Source organism: Crassostrea angulata, chromosome 4, assembly GCF_025612915.1.
Source record: "Crassostrea angulata isolate pt1a10 chromosome 4, ASM2561291v2, whole genome shotgun sequence".
Classification (NCBI taxonomy): domain Eukaryota; kingdom Metazoa; phylum Mollusca; class Bivalvia; order Ostreida; family Ostreidae; genus Magallana; species Magallana angulata.
This window is the reverse complement of record NC_069114.1, coordinates 41,161,585-41,185,525: the sequence shown is the minus strand read 5'-3', so window position 1 is coordinate 41,185,525 and position 23,941 is coordinate 41,161,585. Positions and strand designations below refer to the sequence as shown.

At 34.0% G+C, this 23,941-nt stretch overlaps 1 pseudogene; it reads right to left on the bottom strand.

The window, feature by feature from the left end:
• Positions 1-349: 349 nt before the first annotated feature.
• Positions 350-20,647, bottom strand: LOC128182068 (NFX1-type zinc finger-containing protein 1-like; annotated as a pseudogene).
• Positions 20,648-23,941: the final 3,294 nt, after the last annotated feature.

Sequence of the window (23,941 nt, the reverse complement as noted above, 5' to 3'; positions counted from 1 at the left end):
AGGCATAATAACTAAACCATCTTTTGATAATGGTTCATTTTATTATTTATTTCCATATTTTTTCTAATATTCCAAATATTGGGGGGGGGGGGGGGGGAGAGAGACTTCTAGCTGCAGAACTGTAGCTCTCCGGGAAAAAATATTGACAGACCGGAGAGCTACAGGGCCACCCATTAAAAAAATTGTATATTTATTGCGCAGAAAAACGTGCGCAATCAGTAGTAAATTGCATGAAGAATTTAATGGTACTTCACAGAATTTGCGTATAAATAAGGTAAATCAGTCGAAAACTAGCGCAATTTTGTCTTAGCGCCTAAATGTTAAAATTTGTCAATTTGAGAATACAACAACCACAGATTAATTTTGGCCGAAAGTTGTTTTATACTTGATAATTCATAATAAAGAAACAATTTTACAGAAAGTATGTAAAGGATAAAATTAACAATGATCTAGATTATGGATATAATGCTATGTTGCTAAATATGGAATTCTCTATATGTCATTTATATGATTTCAAAAAGACCGGTATCTTGCAATACCCGCCCCGGGATACAATTTTACCCGTCAGGCTACTACACACCTTTGAAAAAAATCCGCATTAGCACATGTTGGACTTCATTTATATTATTGACGTAGATAAACGTCGTAGAAAAAAAATAACTAAAGAGTCCCATCAAATTTGAATATATAAAAACAAATAAAAATCCACAACAAACAATACTGAAAACTCCAGAGGTACCTTTGGACACAGATTTGTTCATATTAAATATAAAACAAAATATAGCTTAAAGATTTAATTTATGTGAGTTTATGCTCTCATTTCATTTACTGCGCTAATCCAATTTTGTCTTAGCGCCTAAATGTTAAAATTTGTCAATTTGAGAATACTTAAGAAAAAAAACCACAGATGAAAATTTTTTTTTTTCAAAATCTTTGCTCTGAGAAATGTATTAAAGAACAACAAGTAAGGTAAAATGTAAAAGAACGCAGTGACTTTGTGAAGAAAAAACATATGTGATTATTAACATGATACCAGTATCATCGGTGTCACTAGCACCGTAAATGTGATCTACAAGAGTACCATACTACATATACTATTTAAACTTGTAACCGTATATCAATGTCTAAAATAAGGTCGTGGAAAAGATAATGTAGGAAAAAGGTCATTTAATTTTGAATTAAATTCCTTGATAATTAAGCAGATTAGCCTGCTCAGACCAAGCGGGAAACTGGGCTCCGTCCATTTCTCCAGCAAACTGGTTATCATCTCGCAGCCGATGGCTCGACCCACCTATTGTAGCACTACATTCTGGACACTTCCTCTCCACCGTAGCTCCTCCACAATCCCCTATCATATATATATGACCTGAAATAATAATCTTAAGTTATTAATCATTGTTCGATTTTTTTCTGCGTATTAAAAAATAATCTCTCTCTCTCTCTCTCTCTCTCTCTCTCTCTCTCTCTCTGACTTACCATTTGGGCATTTAAACCAACGTCCTTTACTCTCTGGCATTGCTCTAACAATTTCAATTCTTTCCTCTTCGGATACACCAAGTCCACTTGCAGGTAATTTCTTTTCTAAAGCTGTTAACACATTCTTCAAGTATTCCTTTTCGTCATAATTCAACTTTTTCCCTTTAGTAAGCATATTTTCAACTTTCTTCAGGTTTTCAGATTTGGTAACAGTTTGAACGCCACGTGATTCAAGTCTGTCAATGCATACGATATAGCGACGAAAAGATTGAAGACGAACAATTTCATCCCCTGCATCTGCCAATTCCTGTTCAGTGAAATATTTTCTTGGGACAATAATCCACTTTCTGAATGATTTCAGGTCTTCGAGACATTTATCTTTATTACGCATTTTCTTTCCCCAATCCTCTTCAATCTTATTGATCGCTTTCAAAATCTCGATTTGGTTTGTCATTGCCACGAGTGTATTTTCATCTACATTTGTTTCAAACAACATATCAAATACCTTTCTAATAGCTTTTGCATCAGATAGATTCTTACTCGATAGAGTACTGATTTGATCGGGAATTTCATTACGCATTTCTTTTATTCGCTGTCGGTCTCCGATTATTTTTTTCTTTACATTTTCTACATCTAAAACGGTTTTTTTCACATCATTTCCATATCTTAAGTTTTGGCGAATCGGCGTTTTACATCTGGGACATTCGATTAATTTAACGGAGACATCTTTTCCATCTCCTTTCCCAAAATTGTCAATGTAATGATCTAGCCCTGTTACTTCAAATACATGACCACAATCTTCTAGCTCCACGAATCGTGCATTATCTTCATCCTCAATTCCAAAGAAAATGTCCGTCACATCTTCTCGGTTACATATACGACATTTTTTCGGACACGGCTCCCCACAGAGTCCAATGCATCTGTGGTTACATTTCAATAACTTTAGGCAAGGTTTGTTACATCGAGGACGATTGCATGGCTCAAAACATCTCTTTGTACACTTATAATGCCTGCATGTCCAATTACATTTTTCGACACACTGAACGCACAGTTCTCTACAGGACTGCATACACCTGCTGTGTACACAACGATTTTCACATGGTTTCATGCAGGGAGGACATTTTGAACAATTATCTGGACAAATATGACCACAAACAAGAGTTCTGTTACATCTCTCTTTACATCCAACATGAAGTTTACCATTGAAACACTCTCCACAAGTACCTCTACATTCATGTTCGCAGGATAATTCTTCACCGCAAGGGTAGGTGCAAATTGCTGAATCTAGATCTACTTGAAAACAAAGAATGTTTCCAACATGACCGCATTTGAATTTTCTTCTTACTGGTTGCTTACAAATCTCGGTGTGACGTTCTCCACATATATTCTGACATGCATGGCCACACGGAAGGTATTTTGTACATTTCCCCATACATTTAACTTCGTGTGGTTGAGTTGAGCAAGGCACTTGTTGCGTATGGCCACATGGCAGCATTTTTGCGACAGGTATTAAACATTCACCACACTGCTGATAACACATTTTACCACACCTGTGGTTTTTATTGTCACAGATGCGTTTCTGACAGGATTTCCGACATTTAGTTTTTTTGTGATCGGCATCAATTACGTGACAAACAAGAGAACAAGTATGTCCACAAGGTAATCTGTATTCGCAGGGTTTCATGCATCCCCCCTCAGGGGCTTTTTTGAAATCTTCCGGCATAGTTGCATATATTCCATCATCGTTTGGATGATTTTGACAGTAAAGATGTAATCCCTCTCCATATAAATTTTCTTGTTTAGCATGTTTGACCACTTTTTTCCATAAATCGCTATTATCCGACATCAGGTTAAAATTTCCAATAACATAAAACCCATGCTTAGCACGCGAGAGAGATACACATACTCGGTTTTCAATTTTAAGGAAACCTATTCTTCCTTCATCGTTACTTCTTACAAGCGACAGTAAGATTATGTCATTTTCTTCTCCCTGAAAATTGTCAACGACTGTAATTTTGGTTCCACAAAACTCGTTTTTTGGCATCAGCTTCTTCAATTGAAAAAGTTGACCAGAATATAATGTTAAAATTGTGATTTGCTCTGCTTTATAGCCTTGCAATTTTAAATATCGACAAAGAGAAACAATGTATTCGGCTTCATAAAGGTTTGAATGACTTTTCTGCTCCACATCGTTACTCTCTGGATAGTCGTGATGAATAAAGAAAAAGTTATGAGAAATTCCCTTTATATCCGGATATGTTCTTACAATCTCGTGATCTTCCAATTCTGGGTAGATAATTCTCATCATCTTTGAGATTTCGGGTCGCATTCTATGCTGGTATTTTAAACAATCACACTCCATTCCATTTTTCACCATTCTCTCGAACATAGATACATCAAGATTGTAGTCTTTTGCTAGTCTGTATACAGTTGGGTTAGGTTTTAGCTGTTTGTGATCACCTATCAAAATCAAATGTTCACAATCTTGACTCAACGTTGTGAGGATGTGCGCTTCTAATACCTCTGCTGCCTCCTCTACAACTACTACTTTCGGACCAATTTCTTGGAGCACAGACTGATATCTCGCAGCACCTGTTGTCGTCATTCCAATCACTGTTGCCAAACGCATGATCTGTTGATCCTCCTGCATCTGAATCTCTCTTAGACGAGTCGCACTTTGTTCATACTCAGCTTCTTTACCACGAATCTGGTCTCTATATGAACAACAAAATTTATGAGTCCAATAACGATATAGACGCCATTTATCTTTTTCAGTCAATCCCCATATGTCGTATTCCATTCTTTGGAGGTTTAAAAACTCCTGTTCCGTCATACGATTTGTAGATCTCAGTTCCTTTCGTAATTTAACTTTCATCTTTTTTTTCTGCTTTCTGTCAATTTGCCAACCCTCCCCTTGATCGTCTGCATTTTCAAATTCCGAAACATTGAGTGCAACTGCCTTTGCTTTGATTTGAACTCTTGAGAATGTTCTTTCGAGATCTACTGGGAGTCCATGATTGTCAGGAAAATCCAAATCAATATCATCTTCATCGTCAATTTGTCTCATTTCAACCATTCGATCAACATCGTCTACGACGTCAACTTGTTCGACTTGCTCACCAGGTAACTCATCAATAAGGTCCCCGTCTTCATCGACATCTCGTCTTATTTGTTCTAGGGGAAATTCGACAACTCCATGTTCAATTTGCAAAATTGTTCCATAACCTAGCCATTCAACTATGGCCGATGATTTTTTTATTCTCTTTAGAGATATTTTCGGATTTTGAATTTGCACGTAATGCTCAACACCTTGAACAAGTTCATTATAATAATTTCCCATAAAAGGTTGTAAATAATCTTCATGAATGATCTCTCTTTCCGCAAATTCTATTTTCTGTGCAGTATCGTTGATGACTTCTCTAATTTGTTTAAGCGCCCAATTGATTCGTCGAGCCTCTCTTGATATATGTCTATCGATTTCTTTTGATTGCCTCATCTTCATACGATAGGTACTAATGTTATATTGTTTTAGCACCTCACTACTGCTTCGACCGCCGACGCGCAAAATGTCACCATTGTAACATTCTATTATACCTTCTAAAAATTGGTCAAGAGCATGATTCGTGTAGCAGACAATCAACATCGGTTTATGTTCAACAGCACCATTCAAATCAGTGTTCCAAACTTTGTAGTTGTGTAGCAAAGCCCTGACAATTTTCAGTCCAATATACGTTTTTCCGGTTCCAGGCGGACCCTGGGTTATAACAAACTCATTTGTGAGAGCCCTCTGTACCGCCTTGTACTGTGAGCCATCAAGATTGAGCTGTGTTGCAGAGGGCCATTTTTCAAAATCCATAATCCTGATATTTGCACATTTAGCAGACAATGGACTGAAATTATAGTTGGGTTCATGCGAAATCGAAATGCCCACTTTTCTTAGCTTTTCTCTCCCTGCAAGACAATATCATCGTCCACAAGAGGACGGAGGTCATAGGTAATGTTCCTTCTTAGCAAGTACCTAGGGGGTTTTATTACATCCGTTTCACACCTGACAATATATTTCTCAAATGGAATTCGGCGCATGTTTTGAAGTCCATGCAACACGTGTTTATATGCTTCAAAGTAAGCCGTGGTCTCTGCCATAACAAACCGTGCATCTCTTGGGAGGGCTGCCATTTCTTCATGTGTTTTTTCAAATTTCAAGTCCACAATTCCTTTTGATATAAGCTTTACTTCCCTATTTGATACGCTTGCAAATAGCATTGTGCGAAAGCCATCTCTCGACAAGCAAACAAGTGATCCAAATATCAGACGTTTGCTTGACTCCCAACGCACAAACTTCAGATTATCGACATCAAAGCAGATCCTATAGGATAGTCCGGATTTGTCACATATAGGTGATATGATCTGTACATTCTTGTATATTCTCAGATCCTGCAGGCGTTTGACTTGGCCAGTGTTGTTCAAAGCTTCAATATATTCCTGAATACCATCGCGCAAAGGACTAATGAAATCCTCTCTCAGAAGACGAAATTGTATGTCTAAGTAGTGGTTCAGGTCCCTGTACCCTCCTCTTTCTTTATTTCGTCGAAGAAAGGGATTGTGGTCCACTCCTGCTGCCACGTCCAGGCTCTGTGGAAACACATTGATATCTCTAAAATCATTGTCTGGCTCCCGTTCGTCTTCTCTCTCCATTCGCCGTTCACGATTTTGCTTTTTTGGCTTTTGTTTCATAATTCCTTCCTTGATTTCCTTGCATGTTTTAAATTCTTGTTCTAAACTACTATCTAGCAATTGGTGACTTTTTAATTTGTTTATAACGAGTTCAATGGTAACAAAAAGTCCAAAAAGAGTTGAACAGTGTGGCAGATTTTGACCTAAGGCGATAAACAACGTTATAGCATCCTCAACGGATTCCTGGTATTCCATTATTTCATTATCATTTTCAACTATGCCATGCAAAAATTCCAATAGGTTACATCTAGGAAAACGTGAATTTTCTATTGTAGTTAAAAGTATTATGGTGCCTTGGCGTTGCGATTCGCATTCCAATGCTTTTGCAATACATCTAAGAATCAAAGCCGTCATGTTTGAATCGTGACTTTCGTCTTCAAGGGCTTCTTTGAATCGAGTTTCTGGTGAACTCAAAGTCGTTAAAACCTCATTTGCGTATTTTGTTTTTAGTTCTTGCAGGCGACGAAACCCACATCTCAGCTTCCAGGAACCCATTGGGCGCCCCTCGATTTTCGCTGTTGCACCCCCGGGTCTACGTCCTCGACCGCCAGATCCCCATCTTCCTTCTCGTCTAAAAAAGAAATACCAAATCGGTAATCAAAAGTAAATAAATCAATTACATGTAAAAGGAGAAAAATAGAATTAAGCGTTGGACCAACACATAAATAAGGAGTTTTCCTTCCGCTTCATAGCCACACAAGCGCAGAGGAATGTTAATACTGCTGCGCGGCATACATCATGAGCCAGAAACCTCTCATTGAAACATGATGTTTTCGAGAACTATATATTTATTAAGATGCATCCTCTTTTAATGCACATTCCTTACCACAGCCATCGAATAGCTTCAAACTCAAATTCTTTTTTGAGGGAGGGGTTATGGTTTAAACCAAAACCGAAACGATATTCCTATATTAAACTTATCTCTATGGGGTCACAGCTATGTTCCAATTGTCCCAGTTTCAAAAGATGTTAAAATATTTTCAATAAATACATCAATAAATAAATTCTCCTATTCTGGGGCCTTGAGATTTTACATGGATTTTACTTAATTATTAAGAATCAACGCTGCAGTACATTATTTTAAACTCATGTTTTAATGACTTAGCCTTATTTTAATTTTGCCAACCATTAATGAGGGCAGATGAGAGAAAATTATTATATGATGATAAACACTATTTATGATATGGGCCTAAAATGGGCCCCTTAAATGAACATCGTCATATACATTTTACTTTAATTCTTTGTTTTGTTTGTACAGATATGTATGTGATGTTTTTACATAATGTTCATTTTGATTCAAGTACCCACAATTTAGAAATATGACATCATAAAGACAACCTTTTTCCGCCATTTGTGCATTTTAGCATAAAACAGCTTGATGTCAAGCAGTTTTTCTTTCATAAAACATAGAGCGCATGCTTGAACAAACAAAATATTTTAATCAGAAATGTATCTAGCCAAGATTAATAAGTGACACAAATTTTTCTTTGTTCAAACATACGCTCTATACTAGTATTTTCCATTCGTAAAAAGATAAGAAAATGTGAATTTTTGACTGTTTTTGATTGAAATTTAGAAATAGCGTCACTTCTAACGTCATATACAGCAAGTGAGTGCAAATAAATAGGTGAAAAATATTTTTATATCAACTCTTCTAAACAATAATATTATATAAATAGTGCCTGTTTGGGAGGGTAACAGTTGAAATTGACACCCCGAGAAAACCATTGTCAACCGACGCGAAGCGGAGGTTGACAATGGTTTTCAAGGGGTGTCAATTTCAACTGTTATCCTCCCAAACAGGCACTATTTATTTTGTTATACTGAATGTCTTAATTTTTAAGAAAATTTTACTGCTTTTATAAAGGAATAACGTGAATTCTACAGCGAACGGTACGCGCATAATTTTCGCGCATGTAACATTTTTTAATGTTACCCGTTGCTAAGTGCGTTGCTAACGCTGAGGGTAATAGAAAGAATTATGAACTGCGTCTTAACCAATCAGATTTCAGTATTTAACATGAAAGTATAACAAAGCATTTTATTGTACCCGATACACTTTAAAAGAATTATGGGGCCAAATTTAACTCATATCATATAGTTCTTTCAACGCAAACAGCTCTCTGCAAACAGCTATGCATTAATAAAACTAATGTTCATCATTCGCCAAAAGTAACAAATTGTCAAATAACTGATTTTTCAGATTGTAATGTTTTAATGTTTACAATGCTTTAGTAAGTCCTATGTAAACAAAAACAGGGCACGATCCTTGTTTACATGACAAAGAATCGTGAACTCTGTATCTTGCTTAATAACTAAAAAAAAACAATTTTCATTTGATCACTAGAAATGCACTCCTTATGCATTGTAAATAAAAACAAATTGAATTTAACCAAAATCATGACCATGCCCCTATTAGTGTTGACAGAACAAAGTGCTCCTCAAATTTTTTGATTGAGAATGCAAAAAATAAAGAAATTAATATCTATACATATATAGGGAAAGTCTAATATCTTCTTCTGAATTGTCTGTTAATTTTGCAAAAGAAGCTGTTGGTTTTGTTTTAAGTCGGTCTGTTTCGTATTTTAGTTTGTTTTAAAAATTAGTTGTCCGTTTTGCATAAACGTCTTTTTTACCCTTTCCGCCGCCCATATACATGTATTACGTAAAATTATAAATATATACTAGACACGATCTCGTTGCGAGCAACGAGGAGGTCTTCCGTCCGATTTTTAGAAGGAAATATGACATCATCGGCTTTGATTTTCGACAACAAAACATGTTATGGAAAAAAGAGTGAAGTACTAAGGCTTTATTGTATCGCTGTTTATAAGTTCTCTGACATAGCTTTTTTAAATATTTTCATTTCTTCCAATTAAGATAGAAAATATTAAACTTGTTTACCTCTGGTCCCTAAAAACCTTAATTGGGTAACGCAAGAGAAAATCATTATATTGTTAGGATATATAAACGTATTATACCAAATTTAGCTTTATTAACATTTCATAAAATGGCTCTCATTAAAGGGCTATAGATAGAAGATTTTAGAGCTCTTTGATCCCCTAATTTAAGGGGCCAGTCCCTTTTTCCTAATATCAAATGAAAGGACATTTAATTCTAAACACATTTTGTCAGCAAGTGTTTAGAAACTCGTTACCGTTCTGGAGATATATGAGGAAGAAGGTTTTAGGGGCCGATTCCTTATCTCCTTATAGGGGCCGTTTGACGAAATGTTGAAGGTTGCATACTGTTAAGAACATCATTTTGAACAACTTTTCTTCTGTACTGCATTTCATAATATTTTTCCTTTCTGAGATCTAGGTGATCAAAATTTTGGACTTTTGGCCCCTAAAAACCCCTAATTACAAAACACATGATAAAATCATTACATCGCTTGAATACATAAATGTAAGATAAACACATTTGCTTCTATAACCTTTCACAAAATATCTCTTGGTAAAGGACTACAAATTAAAGACTTTGGAGCCCGTTAGTCCCCTTATTTTAGGGGCCAGTCCCTTTTCCTTGATATCAAATGAAAGGTCATTTAATTCTAAACAAATTTTATAACATTTCACAAAATATCTCTCGGTAAACGGCTACAGATGAAAGACTTTTGGGCCCTTTTGTCCCCTAATTTGAGAAACCAGCCCGTTTTTCTTGATATCAAATGAAAGGTCATTTAATTCTAAACAAATTTTGTTCAACAAGTGTTTAGAAATTTGTTACTGTTCTGGAGATATATGAGAAAGAAGGTTTAAGGGGCCGATCCCTTAACTCCTTATAGGGGCCGTTTGACGAAATTTTGAAGGTCGCATATTGTGAAGAACATAATTTTAAACAACTTTTCTTCTGTACTGCATTACAAAATATTTTTCCTTTCTGAGATATGGGTGATCAAAATTTTGGACTTTTGGCCCCTATAAACCCTTAATTACGCAACACATAATAAAATTATTACATTGCTTGGATATATAACTGTGAGATAAACATATTTGCTTCTATAACATTTCACAAAATATCTCTCAGTAAACGGCTACAGATGAAAGACTTTTGGGCCCTTTTGTCCCCTAATTTGAGAAACCAGCCCCTTTTTCTTGATATCAAATGAAAGGTCTTGTAAATATAAAAAATTTTTACAATACATGTTTTAACAAAATATTTTTCAGAAGAGAGATAAACAAAGAAAACCATGAAAAATTATGACTTTTTTTAGTCTCAATTTTCGGGACCAGGCGAGCTTTAACGCCTTTTGAGCATGACAAATATGAATGCCAAATGGCACATCTACAATTTATTCTCTACAATCCCTGAAAGTTTGAACTCAGTATCTTTTACCGTTTAGGAGGAGGTCCCTGGACAAGCCGACCCTCTGAAAATCGCTAAAACGTCACTATCTTAAGAACGGAAATGACGTCATCAAAATAAAAAAATGTATATTAAGTTTAGATCAATATCTATTTGATCTGAAAGTTTCATGAAAATCGGCCAAGCCGTTTTTGAGATATCGCGGGCACAAAATTTGTAAGAAAAAAAAAGAAAAATAACTAGAGCAAAGCTCGTTGCAAAGCAACGAGTGGGTCTTCCGATAATGTCGAAGGTAAAGCTAAAACTGTCTCTAAGAAGCAGAGTTCTTAAACCAAAAAACATAAGTAAATAAAACAAAAAGAAAAAAAATCGAATTATTTTTGGTACGAGTTCACAAAATCAAAATGATTCTAGGTACGAATTAGCAATAACATTATCAATTTCAAGAACGACTTAGCAAATACAAATCCGAATGTGTTTAAGTACGATTTAACAATTATCGATATATTTTAGGTACGAGTTAATTAAACTATGAACATAACATTCTTTTCTTTACCAAGAATGTGGAATTAAAATTTCCAGAAAAGTCAATTTTCAAACACCTATATCTTTGTAATGCATCGGCCGATTTTAAAACGGATTTCAGTTTTACATTAAACTTAATAAGCTTTTATTTTTGCTTTTATAATTAATAACAAATTATCGCTCTAAAAAGGGTTACTATCAAAAGACTTTGTAGCATAGCCCTCCTGGCCCCTTATTTGAAGGGTCAGCCCCTTTTTCTTGATATCAAATTAAAGGTCTCGCAAATATAAACATATTTTATTCAACAAGTGTTCACGAATTATTAACCGTTATAGAGATATCGGAACAACTGTGTTTTAGGGGCCGACCCTTCAACTCCTTACTGGGGCCACCAACGAAAAATGTTTAGGTATCACATTGTTCACAACATTATTTTCAGCAACTTTTGTTATACAATGTTTTTCAAAATATTTCTCCTTTTCAAGATAATATTGATCAAAGTTTTGGACTTCTGGCCCCTTCAAACCCCTAATTATGTAACATATGACTTTAGTATGGTCCAGAATAGATGAACAGCTTTATAATGAACATTTTTGCTTCTATAAATAATATCAATTATTTTTCAGTAAAGAGTTATTATATAAAGATTTTAGAGCGCTCTTGGCCCCTAATTTGAGGGGCTAGTCCCTTTTTCTTAATATTAAATAAAAGATCTTATTAATATAAACATATTTTGTTTAATAAGTGTTCAGAAATTGTTGACCGATTTGGAGATATCTTAACAACAGTGTTTTAGGGGCCGACCCTTAAACTCCTTACTGGGGCCACAAACCATAAATTTTAAGGTACCATGTTCTAAAGAACATTATTTTAAGCAACTTTTGTTCAACATTGCCTTTCAAAATATTTCTCCTTTTTAAGATATTAATGATCAAAGTGTTGGTCTTCTGGCCCCTTGAAACCCCTAATTACGTAACAAATGTTTAAAATAAGGTACTGTGTAGATAAACAGCTGTACAATGAACATTTTTGCTTCTATAATTAATGACAAATTATTGCTCAGTTAAGAGTTAAAATTAAAAGACTTTAGAGCCCTCCTGGCCCCTCATTAAAGGGGCCAGCCCCTTTTTATTAAAACAAAACAAAAGCTCGTGTAAATCTTAACAACTTTTGCATTACATGTTTTAACAAATTATCAACAGGTTAAAAGATATTTTGCAAAACGTGTTAAAATTTTGCCAAAAATTTTTTGCCAATTTTTGACCTCGGGCGAGCTTCGGCGCCGTGCGCATTTTCCACAATGTCAAATACAGAGGATCATCTACAGACATTCATCTACATATTCCTGAAAATTTCATTTTTCTATACCCTTTAGTTTCGGAGGAGTTACGTGGACAAAATGGTCCTTAAAAATTCACAAAATCCTCAAAATCTCTAACCGGAAGTGACGTCATCAGCTCAAAATCTTATATTCGCAAGCACGTTTTATGTTCTATCAGTCCTGTAAATTTGGTGAAAATCGACCAAATAGTTTTTGATTTATAGCTCTCGAAAAATGTCAGAGGAAAAATATAGAATAATAACTAGAGCAAAGCTCGTTGCAAAGCAACGAGTGGGTCTTCCTTTAATGTCGGAAGTAAAGCTGGAAGTTCCTGTAAGATGCAGAGCTCTTAAACCAATAACAAGAGTAACTAAAATAAAAAGATGAAAAAAAATCGAATATTCCTGGTACGACTTAACAAAACCCGAATGATTTTAAGTACCATTTAACAAAAACCTTTTTGATTTCAAGAACGACTTAACAAAAAAATCCGAATGTGTTTAAGTACGACTTAACAATTATTTTTGGTACGAGTTAATTTTACTTTAAACATTACGCTATTTTTTAAACCAAAGACGCGGAAACTAAATTTCCGGAAAAATCAATTTTTAAACCCCGATATCTCTGTAATGCATCGTCTGATTTTAAAACGGATTTCAGTTTTTAATTAAACCTAATAAAAGCTGCTTTGTTGCTTTATATTAAATATCAAATTATTGGTCAAAAAAGAGTTATCATAAAAAGACTTAGTAGCCCTTGTACCCCCTAATTTGTGGGGCCAGCCCCTTTTTCTTGATATCAAATAAAAGGTATCGCTAATATAAACAAATTTTTTCTACAAGTGTTCATGAATTGTAAACCGTTCTCGAGATATCTGTACAAATGTGTTTTAGGGGCCGACCCTTTAACCCCTTACTGGGGCCACTAACAACAACATTTTTGGTTTAATATTGTTCAGAACATTATTTTGAACAACTTTTGTTCTACATTGCTTTTTAAAATATTTATCCTTTTTCAAATATTAATGATCATAGTTTTGAGTTCTGGCCCCTTGAAACCCCTAATTACGTAATATATGACTTAAGTATGGTACTGTATAGATAAACAGCTGTACAATGAACATGTTTGCTTCTAAAAATTAATAATAAAATATTGTTCAGTAAAGAGTTATTGTAAAAAGACATTAGAGCCCTTTTGGCCCCTAATTTGAGAGGCCAGCCCCTTTTTCTTGATATCAAATTTAAGGTCTTGCAAATTTAAACATATTTTGTTCAACAAGTGTTCATGAAATGCTAACCGTTCTTGAGATATATGTACGAATGTGTTTTAGGGGCCGACCCTTTAACTCCTAAATGGGGTCATAAACAAAAACAGTTTAGGAAGCATATTGACAAGAACACCATTTTAAGCAACTTTTGTTCTACATTGCTTTTAAAAATATTTTTCCTTTTTCAGATATTAATGATCAAAATTTTGAACTTCTGGCCCCTTGAAACCCATAATTACGTAACATATGACTTAAGTATGATACTGTATAGATAAACAGCTGTACAATGAACATTTTTGCTTATATAATTAATAACAAATTATTGTTCAGTAAAGAGTTATTGTAAGAAGACTTTAGAGCCCCCTTGGCCCCTAATTTGAGGGGTCAGCCCCTTTTTCTTGATTGTAAAGGAAAGCTCGTGAAAATTGAAACAACTTTTGCATTACATGTTTTAACAAATTATGTGCACATCGAAAGATATTACAGAAAATGGGCAAAAATTTCGTGGAAAAATTTGGTGCTAATTTTCAGGTTCAGACGAGCTTCGAGGCCTTGAGCATTTTTCATAATTGGAAGCATGGGGGTACATCTACAGACATTCATCTACAACCCCTGAAAATTTCAAGATTCTATCTTGATTAGTTTCGGAGGAGATGCGTGGACAAAATGACCCTTAAAAATTTACAAAATCGTCTATATCTGAAACCGGAAGTGATGTCATCAGGCAAAAATTTAATAATATATAGCGACGATGATGTTCTATCACTCCTACAAATTTCGTGCAAATCGGTTGAGTAGTTTTTGAGAAATAACGCTCCAAAAAAGTCAGAAAAAGAAAAAAAAGAATAACTAGAGCAAAGCTCGTTGCAAAGCAACGAGTGGGTCTTCCGTTAATGTCGGAAGTAAAGCTGGAAGTTCCTGTAAGAAGCAGAGCTCTTAAACCAATAACAAGAGTAACTAAAATTAAAAGATGAAAAAATCGAGTTATTCCTGGTACGACCTAACAAAACCCGAATGATTTTAAGTACGATTTAACAAAAACCTTATTGATTTCAAGAACGACTTAACAAAAAAATCCGAATGTGTTTTAGTACGACTCAACAATTATTTTTGGTACGAGTTAATTTTACTATAAACATTACGCTATTTTTTAAACCAAGGACGCGGAAAGAAAATTTCCGGAAAAATCAACTTTTAAACTCCGATATCTCTGTAATGCATCGTCTGATTTTAAAACAGATTTCAGTTTTAAATTAAGCTTAATAAAAGCTGCTTTGTTGCTTTATAATAAATATCAAATTTTGGTCAGAAAAGAGTTATCATAAAAAGACTTAGTAGCCCTTGTACCCCCTAATTTGTGGAGCCAGTCCCTTTTTCTTGATATCAAATAAAAGGTCTCGCTAATATAAACATATTTTGTTCTACAAGTGTTCATGAATTGTAAACCGTTCTCGAGATATATGTACAAATGTGTTTTAGGGGCCGACCCTTTAACCCCTTACCGGGGCCACTAACAACAAAATTTTTGGTTTAACATTGTTCAGAACATTATTTTGAACAACTTTTGTTCTACACTGCTTTTTAAAATATTTCTCCTTTTTCAGATATTAATGATCATAGTTTTGAGTTCTGGCCCCTTGAAACCCCTAATTACGTAATATATGACTTAGGTATGGTACTGTATAGTTGAACAGCTGTACAATGAACATTTTTGCTTCTATAATTAGTAACAAAATATTGTTCAGTGAAGAGTTATTGTAAAAAGACATTAGAGCCCTTTTGGCCCCTAATTTGAGAGGCCAGCCCCTTTTTCTTGATATCAAATTTAAGGTCTTGCAAATTTAAACATATTTTGTTCAACAAGTGTTCATGAAATGTTAACCGTTCTTGAGATATCTGTACGAATGTGTTTTAGGGGCCGACCCTTTAAATCCTAAATGGGGTCATAAACAAAAGCATTTAAGGTAGCATATTGACAAGAACACCATTTTAAGCAACTTTTGTTCTACAATGCTTTTAAAAATATTTCTCCTTTTTCAGATATATTAATGATCAAAGTTTTGAACTTCTGGCCCCTTGAAACCCCTAATTACGTAACATATGACTTAAGTATGATACTGTATAGATAAACAGCTGTACAATGAACATTTTTGCTTATATAATTAATAACAAATTATTGTTCAGTAAAGAGTTATTATAAGAGGACTTTAGAGCCCCCTTGACCCCTTATTTGAGGCGTCAGCCCCTTTTTCTTGATATCAAAGGAAAGCTCGTGAAAATTGAAACAACTTTTGCATTACACGTTTAAACAAATTATGTGCACATCGAAAGGTATTACAGAAAATGTGCAAAAATTTCTTGGAAAAATTTGGTGCTAATTTTCAGGTTCAGGCGAGCTTCGAGGCCTTGAGCAATTTTCATAATTGGAAGCATGGGGGTACATCTACAGACATTCATCTACAACCCCTGAAAATTTTAAGCTTCTATCTTGATTAGTTTCGGAGGAGATGCGTGGACAAAATGACCCTTAAAAATTTACAAAATCGTCTATATCTTAAACCGGAAGTGACGTCATCATGCAAAAATTTATTAATATGTAGCAACGATGATGTTCTATCACTCCTGAAAATTTCGTGCAAATCGGTTGGGTAGTTTTTGAGAAATAACGCTCAAAAAAAGTCAGAAAAAGAAAAAAAAGAATAATAAGAACTAGAGCAAAGCTCGTTGCAAAGCAACGAGTGGGTCTTCCTTTAATGTCGGAAGTAAAGCTGGAAGTTCCTGTAAGAAGCAGAGCTCTTAAACCAATAACAAGAGTAATTTAAATAAAAAGATGAAAAAATCGAATTATTCCTGGTACGACTTAACAAAATCCGAATGATATTAAGTACGAATTAAAAAAACCTTTCCGATTTCAAGAACGACTTAAAAAAAATTCGAATGTGTTCATGTACGACTTAACAATTATTTTTGGTACGAGTTAATTTTACTTTGAACATTACGCTATTTTTTAAACTAAGGACGCGGAATCAAAATTTCCGGTAAAATCGATTTTTAAACCCCGATATCTCTGTAATGCATCGTCCAAATTTAAAACGGATTTCAGTTTTAAATTAAGCTTAATAAAAGCTCCTTTTTTGCTTTATGATTAATATCAAATTATTGGTCAGAAAAGAGTTATTATTAAAACACTTAGTAGCCCTTCTGACCCCTAATTTGAGGGGTCAGCCCCTTTTTCTTGATATCAAATAAAATGTCCCGCTAATATATACATATTTTGTTCTACAAGTGTTCACGAATTGTAAATCGTTCTCTAGATATTTAAACAACTGTGTTTAGGGGCCAACCCTTTAACCCCTTACCGGGGCCACTAACAACAAAATGTTTGGTATCATATTCTTAAGAACATATATTTGAACAACTTTTGTTATACATTGCTTTTCAAAATATTTCTCCTTTTTCAGATATTAATGATCAAAGTTTTGAATTCTGGCCCCTTGAAACCCCTAATTACGTAATATATGACTTAGGTATGATACTGTATAGATAATCAGCTGTACAATGAACATTTTTGCTTCTATAATTAGTAAAAAATTATTGTTCAGTAAAGATTTCTTGTAAGAAGATTTAAGACCCCTCTTGACCCCTAATTGGAGGGGCCAGCCCCTTTTTCTTGATATCAGATGAAAGATCTTGCAAATATAAACATATTTTGTCCAAAAAGTGTTCACGAAATGTTAACCGTTATTAGGATAGCTTTACAAATGTGTTTTAGGGGCCGGCCCTTTATCTCCTAAATGGGGTCATGAACAAAAACATTTAAGGTAGCATATTGTACAGAACACCATTTTAAGCAACTTTTGTTCTACAATGCTTTTCAAAATATTTTTCCTTTTTCAGATATTATTGATCGAAGTTTTGAATTTCTGGCCCCTTGAAACCCTTAATTACGTAACATATGACTTAAGTATGGTACTGTATAGATAAACAGCCCAACAATGAACATTTTTGCTTCTATAATTAATAACAAATTATTATTCAGTAAAGAGTTATTGTGAGAAGTTTTTAGAGCCCTCTTGGCCCCTATATTGAGGGGCCAGCCCCTTTTTCTTGATATTAAACGAAAGCCCGTGTAATTTTCAACAACTTTTGCTTTACATATTTTAACAAAATATTTATACATCAAAAGTTATCACAGAAAATGTGCAAAAATGTCGTGAAAAAATTTGGTGCCAATTTTCAGGTTCAGGCGAGCTTTGAGGCCTTTAGCAATTTTCATCATTGGAAGCATGGGGGTACATCTACATACATTCATCTACAATCCCTGAAAATTTCAAGCTTCTATCTTGATTAATTTCGGAGAAGATGCGTGGACAAAATGACCTTTAAAAATTTACAAAATCGTCAATATCTAAAACCGGAAGTGACGTCATCATTTAAAAATTTTATAAAATGTAGCGCCGATCATGTTTTATCCGTCCTGAAAATTTTGTGCGAATCGGTTGGATAGTTTTTGAGAAATAGCGCTCCAAAAAAGTCAGAAAAAGAAAAAAAAGAATAATAAAGAAAAAGAAACCGTAGAATAACAAGAGGGTCTTCCGTTGGAAACGGAAGACCCTAATAAGAATAAAGAAAAAGAGACCGTAGAATAACAAGAGGGTCTTCCGTTGGAAACGGAAGACCCTAATAAAAAGAAACCGTAGAATAACAAGAGGGTCTTCCGTTGGAAAACGGAAGACCCTAATAATAATAGGGAAAAAGAAACCGTACGAAAACAATAAGGTCTTCCGTTGGAAAACGGAAGACCTTAATAAATGCATATAGATTATACAGTGTATAGTGAGGGCAAATTAGGGATGATATTAGCTCCTAAAGATATTGTAACGAACGTTGCAATGACCAAAGAGAAACTTGAAAAAAAAATTCTGCGCGCAAAATCACTCGTGCCTGACGAAACTGCTAAGAATATATTAATTGAGAATCTCTAAAATGTCGTAACATCTGTTGATCATCTTTGCATTTATATTGGTCAATAATTGTGGACATTTTAAAAGATAATGCCCCAGTCACACATTCACGGATCAACTCCTGGGTTCTACTACGGACTATTTTCCACGGTTGACACCGGAAAATCTAATGATACGGAGTTAGTACGGATGCACTACGGAATGGATACAAATTGATACATACGAATTACTACGGATTTATACGGAGTTAAAACGGACTTCTACGTTCTAAAACGGTTTATAAGTTTTTCTAAGGAGGTACTACGGTGGTTTCATCCGTAGTGGAATTTTGAACATGTTCAAAAATTGTCGCAGCTATACAAGTATTGCTACGTTTGGGTACGATAACAGACGGAAAAGCCACGGGTCAATACATATCGCCACGAATGATTCCGGATCGCTTCCGTAGCTAATCCAGCATTAAATCCGTGAATGTGTGACTGGGACATTAGACAAATGGAAAAGGGAAAAAATATAATCAAATACCGTATATTCACCAGTTATCTTTAAATATACTAGATTTTGACCCGTGCGTGCACGAGTATACATTGCATATGATATCGGACATTTACGAAATAGATACATATCGACACACCGTATTGTTCACATTTTTTACATAACCAAGCTTTAAGCCTACAATAATGCTACTAATTTCACTACACTCTGCTTAGTTAGAATAATCTAACTATTTTTTGGGACAGGCCTTCACCACAGTTAAAATGCCTCTACTCCCATATACCCGTGATATAGCAAAAAATTGCAGAATCGCTCCAAAACGATTTTTGAGAAAATTAATGAAGCTGCATTGAAAATAACAGTCAAATTATTCATAACTAACCATTTTATGACTGTAAATACCTTTCATCTAAAAATTTAATTCATATTTATGAAGAAATCAACACTTTTCACCAATGTTTTAAACTACTCATCATGTTGACATTCGGAACTCTCGGGATATTTCATATTAAATGCACTGAATTAGACTTATCTCCCGTATTTCCTTTAATGAACAGAATATATGACAACTTTTCAATGAAAATTTCACGTTCATGTTTTTGTAATATCGTTTCTGAGTTTATCCATGCAAATGTGATATTGTGGAAACATAAACTGAAGAGCCTCTCGTGATTTAGCGTGAATGTAATGCGCCTGCGCAAGATTTTAAAATCCAAATAATCCAGATGATTTCCGGATTTTTAAAAGGAATTTTCCTTGATTATTGATTAGCGAAGCTTGATTGAGAAAAAATAAAAACAAATTGGTAATCTTCAAGTACCAATAATGTTTAAAATATATAAAACAAAAGACAGTAGTCTTCCGATTACTCGATATTAAATTTTAATATAGTAGTATAGATTAGCTTTATATAACCTGTGTATACATTACCTTCCATACATAACGTTTATCGATCGCTACAATAAAAAAATCACCGTTTAAGTATCAAACGCTTATTGTTATTAGCGTATTTAAACAAACATGGATGCTTCCATAGTGACAACTTACGTTATAACTTACTTGGAAAACATATCAAAAGAGAAAACAAAAGTTAATTTCTTTGAAAATGATTAATAGGAATTTTAATGTTATTTCAATTTAATCAAAATGGTCAAGTTACTAAAAAGTACTAATGTAATGCTTATTTTATGTACAGATTATTTAATTTTTGTATGCAAAATAATTCAATGAGTTTTGATAATATATGTCATCAATTTTACGCTATTGATAAATACAAAAATGTATCATAATTAATTGTGTTATTAAACATTATAGTCATTAATTTGGTAATTAATTAAACAGTATTAAAGAGCAAAATCTTAAACAAAACAATATTATTCCAAGGTACGCTGATTCAGCCTACATGTATATCACCAACTATCATCAATAATGTGCAGTTTTCCTTGGCGTTTTTTAATTCATAAACCAATTAATGTAGAAATTTAAGGATGTTCTCACGTACCTGATCATTGCTGAGACTTTAATACAACTTGAACATTCTTCCCTCTGATTTCCCTGTTCACTATAATGACGTCACAGAAAATTTCCATAAATATTTCTTGTTTCGTTTTGCTTCATTGTAATTCCTATTTTCGTTATTTTTAATTAGTTGGTGTGGTCAATACTCTAAGCTCTGAAAAATTAATTTAAGTATAACCAAATAGCACTTGTCTTCATAATGAATTTACACATAATGAAATTATATATATATATATAGGAAATTTAACTGAAATTACAAAAGATCGACCCGTCCATAAATTGCAATCATTTTGATATTGCAATACATTAGGCATGACATGCCAACTTAGCTGCAATAATGTAGCCCTCTCCGATTTTTTTTTTATATCTGATGTTTACTGGAGAGGGCTACAATTCCATTAGAATCTCCGTAATGGTGCAAAATTAATTTTTTAATGCAGCTGACTTCGGTCTGAAAAGATCGATTTTATACTTGACTTCCTTTAGATAAAATGATTTTTTAAATCAGGTTTAACAAACTAACCGTATATAAATCAAAACTAGATAAAACACATTTACCAGTCGTCCTTTTAGCAGCCAGTTCTCGCGTGATTTATGGGATTTACGGCTGGAGTTTTGATGGGCTTGATAACGTGAATGTCAATGTAAATAATCGATCTTACCTCGTTCTATCACTAAAACATCATTTAAGGAAATTGCATATAATGGAAAATTCATATTTACCGCGTTAATTCTGTTTAAAATGGGGGAAATCCTATATTCAGTTCAAGATCCGCTCCTAAATTCTCATTGGCTGTCCCAAAATAAAACTGGTCAAGGTCAGTAAACATGGCGGACAAATTCAACTTGCGTTGTTGACATACACAAAAAATAACCGATATATGGAATATACTTGATATTTTTGGATTAATTTATGCCATAGACAGCTACAATGTTTGAGTTCAGGTAAGAAATGCAAATGTTATTACGGGCCGCCAGGAGGCGGTCCGTTATTTGATACACATTTAAATATTGTAACTGCGTTTCTGCGGGATATTTTTTTGTTTTAATGAATTAATATTATGCTCATTTTTATCAATTAAAAGTAAATTTGCATGTAGAAATATGTTTTATGCCTTTTAAAAAATATTATATATTTTTTGTTTTGCTCGTAAATGAAAAGTTGGTCATAGACTGTCGTATTAGACGCGTTTTTATCGAGACTATGATATATTTGGAAAATTTCGGAGTTTTCCATTGTATAGGGATCGGTATACGGGACATACTAAAGACCTGAAATACTAAAGACCTGAATGACATGAACTTAAATATAAATAATGTATTTGAATTTCTATGTGCTGCGTCAAATAAAATGACTTTGTGTGTGAATTTATTATATTGCCCTGTGCTTTGTGGTAGAAAATTATCATGAAATGACGTACATATCATTTTTTACGCAAAAATATGAAAAAAACTGAAAATTTAAATGGACCTGAAAATTTGAGCTAACCTGATTTATTTTTAATTCTTTTGGAATTCATTATCGTAATGATTATCTTCATAAACTGTAGTGTAGATAAGATTTATAATTCCATTTAGGAAACAAATTATCCGGCTTACTTTTTACCTTTAAAATTGTGCAGATTCTACCGGATGAGCATAATCTTACATGTAGCTTTACATTAATCCATTTCTATTTATGACGTGGTCCCTTGAAATTATATAAACTACATGTAATGCATTGAGTTTTAATTCAATACAATGCAACAAAAAAAATCAAGTTGGTTTGAAATATATAATCTTCAAGAGAATAATAAAGAATTGAAATTTGTATTTAAATTGTGTTCTTCATTAGTTCATACTATAGCAATGATCATACAATTACCGTTAGCAATGCTTACAGTAACGAACTCTATTCTTAATAATAGTTAAATGTTAAAATTCAAAACGAGTTGCTGAAAATATAGTAATTAAAAAAATTAAAATCTACCGTTAAAAAGTAGTGGTGCATTTTTATGTAAACAACCAATGATGATTCATACAACAATTATATTTTTGCGACCCATTTGACGCTTGCGTCAATATGATTTCTTGTTGTCTTTTATATACAATTTGAGCCGAAATCGTTGCGGGAGTAAATCACTCCCGCACTTGCACCATTACGGAGATCCTATGGAGCTGTAGCCCCCCCCCCCCCCCCCCCAAAAAAAAAAAAAAACCGGGAGAGGGCTATATTATTGCAGCTAATGCCAACCTACCATCGTCTTCAAAAAAAATCTTAGAAGAGGAATAAAAACCTTAGAATTGTTATTATAGAATCTAAAAACAACACCATTTATTAAAACAATCATCTTTTACTTTCATATTTAAAAATTAGGTTTTCGAGTAGTTTCTTTAAAAGTAAACCGCATCGCTCTCATTGCCATCAGAGTATTCTAATCAAAGAGCAGCCATATCAGTTTTTTTATTTGAGCAGTGTTCCACGGCTCTCAATCAGGTCAAAACACCTTCTCCCTCAAATTAAGGATGCCAGTCTTAAACTTGTGACAACAGGAGCATGTTTTTGCAGATGCCTCATTCCTGTTGACAAATTAGCTTTATCTTTGACGATCGCAGGTAGAGTTGATTCCCTGCCATGTTTGAATATCTAAGTTTTTCTCCGCAATGAATAAATGTCGATCTTATTGAAACTAACACAATAAAATTTTTATTTTGTTTTTTAAAATAAAACCGGGTTCTGGAAAAGAAATCGAAAATATAAAACGTTTACGAACGGACGAATGAACAGACGGACAGACCGCGCTGGATAAAAGCTGATCAGAAAAGCTTACCCGAGCTTTCAGCTCAGATTAGCTATAGAAGGTGGTGGCAAATATCTGTAAAACGCACTAAGCGCTTCATTAGGTGAAGACCTTGTAAATTGGTTGAACCTATGTCTGAAACTTTTGTAATATTTGAAATAAAAAAATTTATGTTCAAATCAATCAAGTGTCATATTAAAAACCACACAGCCCTTTTCCATGATTACGCTATCACTCTATCACACAAACATCCTGAGACAATGCCCTTTGTATGTAGAACTAAGACAAGTTATTGTGATCGGCTTCGGCCAATCACTGTTGTGTCCATATGAGGCATCCGGCAAATGCTTCCACGTGCGCACATATTCCGCTTGCATAAGTAGTTCTTATAAAAACTTGAAGTTTGGTTGAGTATTTATATAACATTTTACTCAATTTTATTTCAATTCATTTACCTTAATAGATGCAAACATACATAAAATACAGTTCGACCTGTTAATTCAAGAATGCACATTTTGTCTCATGCGAAAGAATTTCGATCGAAAGATTCATT